This window comes from Lissotriton vulgaris, chromosome 6 (genome assembly GCF_964263255.1).
Source record: "Lissotriton vulgaris chromosome 6, aLisVul1.2, whole genome shotgun sequence".
NCBI classification, from domain to species: domain Eukaryota; kingdom Metazoa; phylum Chordata; class Amphibia; order Caudata; family Salamandridae; genus Lissotriton; species Lissotriton vulgaris.
The window spans coordinates 827,904,280-827,920,664 of NC_141694.1; positions in this window are offsets into that span (position 1 = coordinate 827,904,280).

Consider the following 16,385-nt stretch of genomic DNA (forward strand, 5'->3'; position numbering starts at 1 on the left):
TATGGCTCCAGTCCCACCTGAGGGGTACTTATTCACACAAGTTACGGAGAGGGGCAGAGATCCATCCACGGTGGATTGCACTGTTGCGGCCTCGAAATGGATGGCGCGCCAGATGGAGACAACTCTAATGTACTCCCCTAGACTGGCGTTACTACGCAGCCCACTTCTGCGGGTCACGTGTGAGGGGCAGGGCTGTAAACTATTGCGCAATCTGCATTACACTACCTGGGGGGCCCTCTACTTAGAAGGCCAATTCAGAACAGCGGCACAATTTTTTCGGAGACCACACTCCAACCAGCATGGATATGTTTCTGTATACCAGACTTTGACAGAATATCAAAGCAGTTTCCCCAGCCTTCCCGGGGGAACCTGATATATTTATACCGTTACATACGCTACTATAGGCAGATGCACCCACACATGTAATTTCACTGCTATATAAGCAAGTCCGGGATGTCCCTGTAATGACCCCCGTCCGCGCGAGGGTGGAATGGGACAAAGACTTGGGGGTAACATTGACTGATGACCAGTGGGAGCGGAGCTGCCTGCGAACGGAGGTGATCACTAGCAGCAGCTGCCTGAGACTAATCCACTACAAGTTCCTCCATCGTTTATACCATACCACGGCTCGGCTTCGCCGTTTTCACCTGAGGGACCATGATAGGTGTGGCAGGGAAGGGGCTGACTTCATACACTTGGCATGGCTGTGCCCTTGGGTGGAGGAATACTGGACAGACGTATTTGAAGGGATGTCAGTGATGCTGGGAGTGCGGATTGAGGCGCTGCCGCTTGTTGGCCTCCTAGGATTAACACACACGGTACAGACTGTACATAAGACTTACCTTGCAATGGGACTCTTGATAGCCAAAAGACAGGGGGCATGTAGGTGGGGACGTGGTAGAGGACCTAAATTCTAAGATTGGATTAAAGACATGTCCACTTGGCAGGAACGGTACAAAACGGGGTGGTGATGGACGGAGCATCTGAATCAATCAAACACTCACACCCAGTCAAAAGATCTGGGTTTAATCCATCACCGTTCTTTAGCCCACTCTGCCACCCCAGTTCAGACATGGCTATATGCAAATCAGTCTGACCATGTGCCTCATGGGAACAGTCCAGCCCGAACTGCCAAGCCATGTCTTCCCTGGACCGGAAACAAGCTTCCGAGGACCGGTTTCTGGCATTCCAGCCGTCTTCAGCCCGGCTTACTTGAATCCAGTGGCAAAGTGAGCAAGGGACTCACGTCTGAGCATACCCTGCCACACTTATGGCGGCCAAAAGCGGTACAAAAGGGGGCGGTGATGGACGGAGCATCTGAATCAATCAAACACTCACAGGAACACTTACATGATTATGCGGAGTAGCTCCCACTAAAGTCATGCCCCAAAGATATCTGGAGGCCCCTGGTATCATACCTCCTTGCACAGCGCGTAGAAAAGGATGACACACAGAGGGGGGAGAGGATGCCTCTGTAGTACAGATCCCTAACCCTGGTGGGAATGCCTAAACAAACTCAGTGGAGGAATAATGGGAGGGGCGGTGGAGGTACAGTTCGAGCGTGCGTGGGGTGGTAGTCATTTCCTAAAAGGGATTGGCCATACACACCTTCTTTGACATGAGAACAGGTTCTGATGTTTGCGACTGCAGAATTGATGTACAGTCCGTGAACATGCGAAGTTCTGAAATGTGCGGAATTTATGTACAACTAACTTTCCTGCATCTGGGGGGGGGGGGGATTGGATTGGGGGGCATGTTTATGACAGACCTTTTGTTTTGGCAGCTACTTAAGGACTTTATTTTGCTATGCAACATGACGTGTCAACTATGTATTTCATGTGCATTATTTTTCAATAAAGGTTTTGGAAACTTTAAAAAAAAACGTTTGTTTCGAATTTTTCCACTTCTTTTTAGGAGTAGTGAGAGTGTTTTTAATAAAGACCTTTTCAGGACTTTGTTAGTTGGGGTTTGACTGGTTTCCCACCCAAATGATCTCTACCTAATTCTTCATAGGATTTTCAATTATTCTGACCAGTTCATATGGTTGCTCAGTTACATCAAATTCTCTTAATTTTTGGCGGATCGCCACGGATGCTGCTTCACCTTTAATATTAGCTAATATTATAGCTGGGACCTGTTTGAAATCTTTCAGTAATTTCATACCCAGATTCAGAGCAGGTTCTGCCTCGTATTCATTTTGAATTCTGTTTCAGGACATCTGGTATTACTGCCATAGACGGAACAGCATGCGTTTTTGTGTAGATTGCAGCAAAGACTGTACCCCAAGTGTCTGTCCTCCAGATGTGGTGCGATCCCCATTGGTAAACAGATTGTCAAATTCTGTGTTTCTCATGACGAGTACTGTCAGGAAATACTGCCTCGGTTCGATTGATTTTCTAAGCTATCCAGAATGGAATTTGTTCCCTTTTTGCGGGCAATTTAACAATGACTGATTGTATAGTCTGTGGTGTATTTTATTTGTGTTCCCCTGGGGAGGGGTTTGTTGTGGAATCCTTATAGGAGGTAGGACTGTTAGAGTCCGCATGACATATTGAACCAATTGTCTATGTATTTTAATTATTGTTTTAGTTGAATTAATAGTTCTGCACCTGTCATTTCTTCAATGGCAGGATGTGGTGTATAGCTGGCTCGTACCGGCCATATTGCTCCTGATCTACCTAGTGGACCAAGCCTGGTAATGTGATTTTGATGTTGCTCTTGGTAAGTTATTGGAATTTAAATGTCCTCGAAAGGATCGTATTCCGTTGGATGATCCTCTACTTTGTAGAAGTGAAACACATGCGATACTGCATTTGCTTCAGGTAAGTAAATCCATGAATAAAATACCCATGTCTGCCGATATTCATGTGCCTCTATGACAAAAATTACCTTACCACCTCTAGATGATAGGCCATTTGTTATAAGCTTTAAAGCGATTGTTTTCCTTAGGTTTTCTAGGATGATTCGGGTCGGTATCTTGGAAACCTGTAACGTTTAAATCCGGTCAGGCATTATTGCCTGCCGGTCCACAGATCTCGGTGTCGCTAGCCGACATTTTGTTGACTGAAAGAGCAAGTTTCAAGGAAACCAAGATAAGGTGCACAATATTTTGGAACACTGTATCCTTCAACGTTGAACAAACCAAAACTAATACATAGAATTCTCGTCCTACTCAGTTATGGTGGATATTTTATCCTTTTACCCACTCCAGATGTATATTGGAGTATTTTAAGGGAAAAAGGGGTCTCTGTGAAAAGCACGACTGAGTTACTCTAGTATCTACCGTTAAATTATTGACTTACCAAACGTTGGGCGCCATGTAGTGTAGTTCCTATATTCCCATTAGGCTCTGCGCATTGGAATAACATATCCTATAGATTTGACGTCGGACTTATGTTGACTAGGTCTCTATTGAATACATTAGACTTAATTGTGAGTGCCAGTTAGCTCAGAGGTCACTAGAAGCTTTCTCCAATAAACAAGAAGGGATTCGTTTCTGACAACCGCATAAACATGACAACTTTGTTTCCCCAAGATGAAACGTATCTTCAGAGTCGTGGAAACAATAGATAGATATTTTACTCAGTCATTCGTGCATGCTTCGTTTCATCAGAGGCGCAGAGAAATAGAGAGATGGACGTTTTTAATAAAAGGATTTATAGAACAGTCTTCTTTCTCATGCAAATGAAATGAACTGCTACAATCGTAATACTGGCTGTAAAGTATAATGCGTACAGCATGAAGAGTATTATAAAATAATACTGTAAAAGCATGGTATGGTTTCTAAGCCATAAAATATATACATAAATAACAAAAGCTGAAAGTACTCAGCTGGTGCTTCATTTCGTGAATGACGCGGAGCACGGAGGAGCAGGGAGGCCGACCCAGCACTATCAGTAGATGATGAGATACCACCAATCAAACTTATTCTACGTTTGACCAGGATATATAATTGTGGGATCTTAAATCCAAAAAAAGACCCAAGCCTGCATCAAAAAAGACTCGTGGCAGATGTCCGGTGGCTCTTCCGTTGCTCGTTTATTCTGTACCTTAAATTGAAAACAGGTCACAGTGGAATTTGAAAAAATCAAGGATTTACAGAGATCCGGTTTTTAGAAGTCTTCTTAATGATGAAAATAGAAACTTCATAAATATCAGATTAATGTTGAACTGTCAAAGTGTCCTGAAGAAGGTGTTAACTATAGAAACAAACACCGAAACGCAGCGTCGACCTTTGTTCTTTGACTTTTTTAAACTGTTGAGTATTTATTTCACTAATGTGAACATTTTATTGGTATTTTATTTTAGATTGTAACCCCTACAGGGAGGCATTTTAATAAATTGTGGTTATTCCTTTCCAGTTCTTTTTGAGTGTATTTACCTGTTATACTTTGATTACTGATTACAATGTCATGTGGAGATAGATATAGAGACAGTGCTTAGTATTTACATTATCTATAATTGAGTTATTTGTTTAGGACCTGCTGAAGAAACTTTGCCCCAGTATAACTTAGGCTCAGTCAGTATCACTGACTTCATTTAACTGACCTCAAACCACAGGTTTTTCCCTTTTTGCTTCTAAAATATGCCTACCCCAATGTACCTAACCTAAGTCTAGTACGATGGAAGAAGTAAGTATGGTGTAGCATAGGTTTAGTTTCTTTGCCAAGAATCTATCCAAGATTTCTCTTAGGGTCCAATCAGCTCCGTACCTTAGTTTTAGAATGAAGGTGGTCTGGTATCTCTGTCTCAGACTCGATTTTCAACACCCCGCAAGGGGAGCTTAGAAACACTGGAGCTGGATTCTCGGCAGGAGAAGAGACAGCTTCCTGATCAGTGCGTCAGCTGGAGGGTCGGCTTCCTTCGGCACTTGCTGTAGCGAGCTGCTTCGGGCAAGTAGATAGTCGAACTTCTCCGAACCACCGGGTGTTTACTAGGGCAAGTGTGGGCCTATTTATACCATGAAGGTGCATGGTATGACGTAAAGTCGGTCATAATAACGTCACCAAAGAACCCCAAGGGAATAGTAGTTCTTTGAAAACTCCATGAGTTCTTGGACAAATCAATATTCAAGCAAGGGGATGTCCCTGACTGCTGAAGCCGAGTTTTCCAAGAAATCGTTGTGGCTTTTTGGAACTAGTGGAAGTAGCCATGCCTGTATTTGGACTTCATGGGCTATGTCTAAATATGGTTATGATTTCTATGCCTATATAAGGGCAAGGTGAATTATACCTATATGAGGGCATGACTCGGTAAATTACGCTTGGATTTTAAAATGCTACACAACAACCTGGCTCTTGTTTATGTTTGTGTCTGGAATCGCAGGTATCACTTTGGATACCGGTGGACTTCAGGTATTGACTTTGAATACCGGTGATAATGCTGTAGATATTTCATGCTCTTTGTTGCTACTGATACTTTCAAGTACTTTTCTATGGGTTGGTTCCCCTGGGGTTGATCATTTTCTTTTTGCACTGTTGTTTTTTCAGTCAAATTGCTTATTTATTTCGTAATGCAAATTGTTACTGCACCACCATTTTCCTTGCAATGCTTGGTGATCCTCCATACATTGGTAGAAATGGAAGAAGGCATTCAGTCATTATGCAAGTGTCTGCGGTACCACTCTCAGTGCTGGATGAAAGATGTTGTTACTGATGCACTGTTTGGATCCTGAGCACAAGGATGTGTTTGAATACCTTCCTGACTTATCTGACAGTGACCTGGCGAACTTGAAAGAATATGAAATCTGTTTTAAAAAACTGGACTTGATTATCTCCCTAAATTAGGAATTCTTCTTGAGCGCTATCACTTTGGGAAGATAATGCAATATCTGAGGGCCCCCCTTTGAGATAGTTCAGGGTAATGATGAACTGGTCAGAATACTATTCAACACAGGTGCCAGGGTGACGCTAACACTTAAGATTTTCTATGAACAAAGTTTAAAAGGGGAGGTAATACAATGAAAACAGGACATATAACCAAGGGGTATGGCGGTGAGGCACTTTATTTGCTAGGATACATTTGGGGAACAATCAAATTCAAGGACAAAATCATATCACGGAACATATATATCTCCATCAAAGGGCATTCACTTATTAGTTGGATTTACCAGAGGGGCCTATTTGTGTATCTTGATCCTAATGAGAACCCCCCCATCAGGGTTAAAGTTGTTCCTGCAATCAGTTTTGTTTCTGAAGGATGCAGTGCTTTAGTGAGTTCCCTGATGTGTTCATAGAAGATCTAGGGTATCTCAAAGACTATGTGCACTTATAAACAAATATGTTGCCCAACCCAAGGTGGCTAACGTGAGAAATGTTCCTTTTCTAGTGATAGACAGCATGAGGAAATAGTTGGATAAACTGGCCAATAGTGTAATTATTTAGGAAGTTGAAGCCACAGAATGGCTAGAACCAGTGATAATGGCCCACATGCGAATCGAGAGGCCAGGCTATGTGTGGACCATAGAGCACTCAACAAATCAGTGGTAGTGGATCACTATCCCCTTCCAAATAACAAGATGTTGTGTTCCCTTAATGGTGCCATACGTTTTTCATCACTTAATTTAACCACAGCATACTACCAGATCAAATAACACCCATAATCCCATGAGTTGGCAACTTTGCTGAAATATATGTGACCTTCAAGTTTTTGAGTATGAAATTTGGATTAATATTTGCAGGCTTAGTTTTTCAGAGGGCAATGGAGAGGACACTAAATGGTATAGAGAGAGGTATAGAGAGAGGGAAAGTCTACTTGGATGATGTGCTGGAATTTGGGACTCACCTAGATGAACATAATTGTTTATGCGCATTTCTCTGGTTTAATTGTCAACCCACAAAAGCGTTGGGTTGACAATTAAACCAGAGAAATGCAAGCTCAATGTGCGTGAGATAGAGTATCTAGGAAACTTGGTAACAGTATCTGGTATTTGACCTAAAGGTGGGCTTGTGGATGCCGTCAAGAATTTGCCTTCTCCTCAGCGTTAGGAGTTGGTAAAGTCTCTTGGTGTGGCAGAGTATTACATCAAGTTTGTTTCCCGGTTTGCCGAAGAAACTGACTACATGAGAGGTTTATTGAGAAAAGGCAAGGAGTTCATCTGGTGCCAGCTATGCAAATCCGCAAATGGGCTGATGCACTTCAAGAATTTGAGCTTGATTCATAATATGTTCCAGGTGCAAGCAATTTACTGGCAGTTTGCTTTTCAATTATCTGTCAGACGTATGATGAGGATGGTCCAAGAACTGATGAATACTTTGGTGGGGTAGAGTACGAAGAAGAAGTGAATGTGTGCCTGATCACTTATGGTATAGTACAGGAAGAACAGTGGTTCAAAGAACTAGTGGAAGATGTTCCATCGCAGAAGCCACTGGAATGGTATTAGGAGGTTGGTGCAGTAAGATCGAAGTTCAAGGGTACTGGCAGGTGAAGGATTTATTGATCAGAGGGAGCAAACTCCTCCGCATAGCTTAAGAAAAAGGTTGGCCGGCAGTACTCACCGAGCCATATGGATATATCTATTGGTGAATACCAACTTAAGAATAGCAAGGGGTCAGAAAAGTAGGTGTGTTTCTTATCCAGTGATGATATGTGCTATGACCAATGAATAGCGAAATCTGTCGCTGGGTCTCTCCAAGGTACTCAAAGAGATCCCATCAGACTTCCAACCTGTACCGCCCTACATCATTTGGGAACCTTCAGTTAGCACATGGGGAACCGAGTACCCAGTGCGAGATTTGGCCAGACTCAGCCGAATCTAACACATCAATCCCAAACCGTCTGTGATGTAATCTGTATTGGGTATCAGGAGGTAGCTGAAAAGCAGTGCTAAATTGTGTAAACCAAAAAGTGTATAAAGTGAAATATCTAAAATTGAGTAAGAAGGAGGAAAATATTTTTAATGGACACCTCCTTATTCTCAACGATAAACACAGGAGATTCTCAGGTGATATTTACTTTGTTCTTCACACTACTTTTGATTTTGATTCACATCACCATACCTAGCAGTAGCAAAACAGGTCCTGATGAAGCAGTAAGGTGGCCCATGGGCCCGATCTAAAACTGCAGAAACATGTCAACCACTTTTTTCATCTGCGTAGTTATTTGTTAAGACTACCATTTGCACTGTTTTTATCGTTGAGAAAAAGGAGGTGTCCATTAAAAATATTTTCCTCCTTCTTACTCAATTTTAGATATTTCACTTTATACACTTTTTGGTTTACACAATTTAGCACTGCTTTTCAGCTACCTCCTGATACCCAATACAGATTACATCACAGACGGTTTGGGATTGATGTGTTAGATTCGGCTGAGTCTGGCCAAATCTCGCACTGGGTACTCGGTTCCCCATGTGCAAACTGAAGGTTCCCAAATGATTTAGGGCGGTACAGGTTGGAAGTCTGATGGGATCTCTTTGAGTACCTTGGAGAGACCCAGCGACAGATTTCGCTATTCATTGGTCATAGCACATATCATCACTGGATAAGAAACACACCTACTTTTCTGGCCCCTTGCTATTCTTAAGTTGGTATTCAAGTTATTGTTAGGGCTGTAGCATTGGTTGGTCGTAAAATATTCCCTTGGACCCCCCTTCTTTGTTATAATTTATATCTATTGGTGGCCAGCAATAGTTTTGATGGTTAAAAGAGAGGTGAGGAACTGTGTAGAGTAGGTGCAGAGTGGCAAAGTGTTGAAATGCAGGACACAAGCCTTGGCCATAGTAGAACAAGCCTCTGGCCCTTGGGTGGACATAGCATGGAACCCCCTTGCTCCAATCAAAGTAAAATTGTGTAACAAGTATGTGCTAGTATGAACTGAAATGATGTCACTATGACTGGATGTAAAAATAGCGAAATCTGTGCAGGAATTCTTGAGGACAAGGGGCATTAAACCTGTAAGGGTAGCCTGAAACCAGTGGCGAAGTGGAACGCTTTATTAAAGTTTTGAAGGGAAGTATAAGTATACAGCAATCGTTGATGTGTGGTGTGGATTGGGAGTGTGAAGCGAGGAAGAAAGTGTGTGAGTACCCTCTTATGCCACATTCTACCGCAGGGATTTCCCCTATTCTAGTATTCAAAGGAAGAATTCCTAATAGTGTGAAGGTAAATAATTGAGCAGGTGATGTGGAAGGGTGGAGAGAGAAAACATGGTGAAAAGGAAGGAATTTTACGAGACGCCGAAAGCTGTTAAGAGAACCATACTACCAGTCAGTGATTGGATGAAACTCAAGTTTCCTAGAAGCAAGGGTAAGACCTATGGAATTTAGTCAGCCTTTAAAAGTAGTAAAGGTATTCAACAATGCAGTGAAGAGGAGTGATCATAGGATCTGGAATTTTAGCAGGGTGTATAGATATCACCCGGTGAAGGGTGAGGTTTAATGTCCTTCCTGGGGTTGTGGAACCATCTGAGAACCAATTAGCGAGACGACAGCGCATTAAGAAGAGGTCATTGTGTTTTCAAGATTATGTTTACACTTCTGGACTTCTACACTGATATGCTGTAACTAGTACCATATTGTAAAAAGGTTTGGTTTCTTAGTGTTGTATATGTTTCACCTAATTGGTTAACTTTCTGTGTGTTGTGTTGGGTGAGGGAGGTGATGTGGTGTTCCGGAATCACCATAGCATTTTTGGAATGGTAGTATATTGCTATGGACAAGTATTCCATAGTCCGTAGGACTGAAGTGCACCTGACCATTGGGTGCTTTTGTGGATATGGTCCATGTTACTTCTAACTTAAAGGATTTATGTTTCACAATGCATGAAGATATCTAAGCATCATTCAGAACTTGACACACAATTTAGCAGCTCCTGCTCCCATCTGAAAGGCAAGAGGAAAACACCCAGAGCGCCCTTCATCCGTAGTGAGTATTGTATCCAGACTGCCAAAATCAGCATGAACCAAGAATTTGATTAGCTTTACCAGAATCTAATTTTCTTTACATGCTTGGTCCCGCTATAGCAGAGCCTCGATGTAGCGTTGTCACAGCATGAATCCACTCACATCCAGAATGCTTGTTTCAAGGAGGAAATAACCTACACCCCATCTGTGCTTTTAACAATAAATCCACTTAACTAAAAGCTTGCTCTAAGGTTTTTTTGATTGCAGAACTGAAACAAGCATTTGCAATGTAATAGGTCTCGCATTACTGATAGTTTGAGGTATTGGCATTGCAAATGATGCAACACCATTAGCTCATTCTTTCAGTAATGCGAGACCTAATGCAGTGCAAATGCTTGCTTAGTGAGCCAGGAACCAGCATTGTATGTCTCACTCCAGTACCGCAAGCTGCTCCTGGAGGTCCCTAGTGAGCAAGGCACCAGCACTGCTTGTCTAGTTGCTGTTCTGCAAGGTGCTCCTAGAGGTTCCCTAGTGAGCAAGGCACCAGCACTGCATGTCTAGGTGCAGTACCCCAAGCTGCTCCTAGAGGTCCCTAGTGAGCAAGGCACCAGCACTGCTTGTCTAGGTGCACTCCCTCAAGCTGCTCCTAGAGGTCCCTAGTGAGCAAGGCACCAACATTGCCTGTCTAGGTGTAGTACTGCAAGCTGCTTCTAGAGGTTCCTGTCTTTATAAAAAATTTGGTCATATATGGCACTGCACCCTGCAGAAGATATGGTAAATCCACCCTACCCATAATGCATTGCATGCAAGACAGTACCATGAGTACAGTCAAATAGCTATGTCCATATATATAATTAGTAGCTTTGAAATGTGGCAAAATCATTTTATTAATTCTGGATTAGCTTGCACTCTATGTGGAGCTGATGAAGGAAAATGTATTGATGGTCTAATATAAATGTGAGATGTGCTAGCGAGTAAAGTAACCACTGCCAACCTAGTTTAGGACCAAGTGAGTGTCTTGTCTGAAGCCCTTTAAGAAAATAGTGCCTTGAGGCAGTAATTAAAACCTAGGGCGTAACAACGCATGTAATGGGAGGCTACAAGAAGAGACAAGGCGGTACTAAGGAGGCACTACTAAGCCTAATGATCAATGAAAAACCACCATTTTCAAAGGACAGGGACTGGAGTCAATTAAAAAGATGGGCAGAAAGTAGGCGGAGCTTTATGCACATATCCTGAACACAGCATCTCTCAAAGGGACAGCGCAATCGCAGCCTAGGCGAGACCTAAAAACAGGATCAGGAAAGGGCAGGACTTCCTTTTGTAGGTAAGTCTAAGGGAAGAAGACGTTGGCCATCTTCGAGGTAGGATGGGCACACCTAATTTTGTGCTTGATATGTTCTGGGAATGAGCTATTGCTCTTTCAGTAGTTACTGTAGTGAGGAAGATAAGGCAAGGATGTAATATAAAATAAATTGGAGATAAATATACAAGGTACTTCTCTTTTACTGCAAACAGGAAGAAATTAGAACTTGTTCGCCGGCAAAATTATTATAGGAACAGTTCATTATATATTGTTCTACTACTGCTTGTTTCCCATTGCCTGTTTCCACAGTAACATGCGAATTTTAGTTTTTATGTCTAGTCTGCTATTCAATTAAAGCAAGGAGAACGTATCCGGTCATGTCCTAAAATCCATTTCTTTGTTATATGAACATATTCTTTTCAAAATCTCACCAACACGTGTGTTAAAAGCCATTTTCATGATTCGTCACCAACATGTGTATTTCAAGCTCAAAATTACCTTTGGGGGTTTTACAGAAGTTGTCATTTTGAAAAAAAATCATGAATTTCAGCCTTCTGTTATCACCATGTCCATTCCTTTTGCTGCTGTCTATGCATTTGTTTTTTTCCCATAAAAAATACACATCCCAGCCATCAATGTTAGCAGGACTGTAAATATAGGAGGGTTTAAATAGAACACATGGGGCATGAAGCACGGATCGAAAACGCTGACTTGATATTTCATGTTGAAGTTTCTGTGCTGCAACTTTAAACTTTTCTATCATGATACAGCTCTTCAGAAAATGCTCTTGGTGGTGTAATGAGCTGGTCAATTGCTGTGGATATCGCACTCTCAAGTACTTTCTAGAGAGCATGGGCAAGATGAGTTCGACTGCAAGGCATAGACCGAATGAATCCTGGATTGGGGTAGAGCTAGCCTGCCAGAGGTGAAACATGGCAGCCTTCGGAGTCTGTTTGAGGAAAGCTGCAAGCTGCTTACATGAACAGCCGCAACAACGATGTAATACAAATGTTTTAACTAAGAACACACATTTCTTGCTAAAATGTAAAAAATGATCAAACTTTTTCAATCTACATACATCTAAAGATATATCATTTTATTATGGACAAAAGCATGCTTCCTAATTAGAGCGGTAAGAAGTGTTCTGTGGATAATAATATTTCTGTAGCGAATAAAATGCAATTATCTCCAGAAAACCTGGCTTTATTGTAGCTTTATTTTTTACGCAAGTATTGCTATATTGCTTTTCAATCCTCCTTTCTAAAATGGCCTCATGTTGTTGTAGCACCAGTGAGCTCTTCCAGAGCCTGTCTGCCTTCACTCAGTTGTTTTGGTTGTGTTGGGTACTAAGAGTCTCCAGCACGCATGCTCACCAACCTCCTCTAGACAGTTTGCAGGGCAAACTGTCAAAACGGCAGCAAAACTGAGGGATGCATGTAGGTCGGAGGAGAGAGGATGAAGATGTAAAGCAACACCTGCCAAGTACGGCGGGCACTGCACAGGCTGCACGTCTCGGACACTAGTGGAATCTAGCAGTAGTATCAATGTGAGGATGCTTACGCGCTGGATGGAGACCACATAGTCTCTGCTGTCAGGCACAGAGTAAACCGCCAAACTGTGACAAACATTACTGCCTGTAGTTATCAATCGACATTCAGGAACCGCAAAGACACATTTTTGTGCATTTCTCTGTTTCTCGCTCTTTAAAAAAGAAAATAATAATAAACCTCTGCCTGTTTCAGTTAATTGTAGATTCCGCCATACCTTTCCTCCTGTACTTGACTTAAACTGTGTGATGTTTGTTGATATTCTGTCCAGCAAATAAGTGGCCATGTCTTATGTGGCACCTTCACCCAGTCTTTGTCAGTAGTTATTCTAAAAGGGGAATTACCCTTTTTTTGCATCAACCATGTCTGTCTCGAATAAATTCCCAGAAGCTCTCACTAGTGTGGTTTATGTTGGCTATATTTGTTCAGCGTGTCGACGTGTGGGATTATTGTATTGTCATATGATTTTATTTAAATAGTGCTTACTATCCCTGAGGCATTGAAGCACTCTGTGTAAAGTATCACTCTTGTCTGGAACTCAACATATGTGGTCAATCCAGAGTTTCTTGTTGGTTTTAGATTTTAGTCTTGTGCTGTCAAGGAACCCGGTCCTTAGGTTTGCTCCATTATTTTGTGGTAGATTAAATTCTCATAGTACGTTGGTGTGATCATTAATGGAGCCAGATGTGAGTTAACAATAGTTTGTGTGGTGAATAGATAGGCTACAGAAGTCTAAGTATTGTTAGGTTGCAGGGATGTGGATTCAAAGACGAAGAAGTTCTGATCTGTGAAATGAGGTGTGGGCAATTTGCATAAATACAACAATAGAGAAAAAGGAAGGCAGTTATGCGTTGTAAAGTAGGCAATACCTAAAGAGGGGAGGCATGCAGAGGATTGAAGATAAGGTGTGGGTCATTCAACAGAAAGAAATGAGAGGAAACCAATTGATAGTTTTAAGTCGAGTACAATTTTTCATGCAGAGTTTTAAGATTATATTGGGAAGAGAATTTTTGAGATAACATCAATATGAGGATTTAAAACTGTAGAAAGAAGCCACATTATTTGGATGTGAGAAAATGTCATGTTTTTCAGCATTTCTCTAGCACATACTGCTCCTATAGGAGGTGCTGAAGTGGTTATCCACACGGATAGCACACTACAGCAAAGGGTTTTTTCTTTGCTTTGATCCTATGTGGAAAGTGTTTCTGTATCCATTGGGATGACCACTGAGGTAAAGGTTTTTTGTTATGGGATGCAGCGATTGGCGATATGATTATCCTGAAGCATCTGACCGATTAAAGATAGTAAATTACAAAAAACACAATTCATGCACCTTTTATTCTTATGTCCTTGGAATTTGCCACTGCACCCTATGGAAATACACTTCAGAACTTAAGCATTCACCCACTGTGAAACAGAAACCAACCTGTATTTTGAAATTATGTTAAAGCAATGTGCAAATTAGGCAGGTGTTCTTATTCTGTAAGGGCTCGGGCATATTCTTGTAGTTATTAACATAATTTTTGGTCACAATATAAATTAATTCCTGTTATGTGAAATAATTCTCGTTAAATGAAGCACTCCTCAATATGAAGTCGAGGATGGTCACCCAAACATCTGCAGAGTATTGTTATAGTTATTATTTTATTACAAGACCTGAAGCTCCCATTATGCAGTCTTTTTGTGCTTTTATTTATTTAGCAGCCATGCAAGAAACCACGTTACCCGGAACACCAAAGAGAAAAACTACAGAGTGACAGCATAATGTAAACACCAATAGGACATTGAGTAACCTGATAATTATGTTGACTGTGAACTAGTCCTTTTTTCTTGAAGCGAGAAGTTAATCAGGTAAGGATATAAACAAAGAACTGAATAAAATGTAAATAACATGATTATCAAGTCCATAAGACAGTCCGTAAAGAGCGGAGGATCATCCCAGCCACTCTGGGTAGAAAGCCATGACGATGTTCTGAATCCTGCATTAGAGAAACAGTCCCATCCAGATTAAAAGGAAGTGCTGGTGGAAGGAGCTGGCACTGCCGAAATTAATTCCTGTTATGTGAAATAATTCTCGATGAATCTTTCTCCAGAAAAAAATAGTTCTAAATGAAGTACTCCTCAATATGAAGTCGAGGATGGTCACCCAAACATCTGCAGAGTATTGTTATAGTTATTATTTTATTACAAGACCTGACGCTCCTATTATGCAGTCTTTTTGAGCTTTTATTTATTTAGCAGCCAAGCATGAAACCACGTTACCCGGAACACCAAAGAGAAAAACTACAGAGTGACAGCATAATGTAAACACCAATAGGACATTGAGTAACCTGATAATTATGTTGACTGTGAATTAGTCCTTTTTTCTTGAAGCGAGAAGTTAATCAGGTAAGGATATAAACAAAGAACTGAATAAAATGTAAATAACATGATTATCAAGTCCATAAGACAGTCCGTAAAGAGCGGAGGATCATCCCAGCCACTCGGGGTAGAAAGCCATGACGATGTTCTGAATCCTGCATTAAAGAAACAGTCCCATCCAGATTAAAAGGAAATGCTGGTGGAAGGAGCTGGCACTGCCGGAAAAAAACAAACACCAGGGAGGGTTGAAAAATAGTTGTGGGATAATACTGTTCTCCATTTAATAAAATCTAGCCTTTCTGACAACAAGGCTAGGAAAATCTAAATTAACATTCTACATTGTATTGTACTTGGGAACTGGAGACTTGACATGACTTACTCCCTTAACATCGGACAAATTAAAGAATGTTCGCCAATTGGTCTGCTGTCAACTTGATGATGCTCTGCGGAAATAACCAATCTATATGTATTGATAGTGCAGTGAGCTTTACCTTGAGAGGCTAACGAAGCTAAGAAATTAACGATTAACGTTACATAAGCGTTACATCAGCTGAAAGGGGATCTGAATGCCTGTCCATACACCAGGCGAGCCAGGCCGATATGTAAATGTTTTATTTGCTAGGAGCCCATGATTGTTGAATGAGCTGAATAGCTTCTTCCGAAATTATTGGGGTTCTTTAGGATAACCTGAAATCCTCCAAGTGATGAGAAAAAGGGAGCCTTCTTTAAATCATGTTGTGTGGATGACCCAGGGAATTAAGCAGTAATTCGGGACGTGGAGGGATCCAAACAGGGTAGTCTGAGGCTAGCTCCAGCAGAGTGGGGTACCAGGGTTGGGCTTGCCAAAATGGAGCGATTAGAACTAGAGAAGATCACTGTTTGCGAGCCTGAGACGGAACTTGTGCAGTTAGGAGAAAAGAAAGAAAGGTATAGAGCAGAGCTTGAGGCCAAGATTGGAGTAAAGCATCCATAGCAAGGGACTGAGCGTCTTGTCTCCAGCTAAAAAAAGAGGAGAGCTGGGAGTTGAGGCAAGAAGCAAAAAGATCTATTGACATACAGCCGAAGATGAATGAAAGGCGATTGCACGCTGATGACTTCAACTACCAATCGCTGGAATCCTGAAGGTTTCAGGAATACCAGTTTGCCACTATGTTTACATTTCCTGGTAGATAAACTGCTGGGACTGAAAGATTGTGTTTTAGATAATAGTCCCAAAGAAGTTTGACGAGATCCGCAAGAACTTTGGACTTTGTCCCTCCAAGGTAATTGATATATCTGACAGCAGTCCGATTGTCCAGGCAAAGAGAAATGGTGCAACTGACTCATTCTTTGGT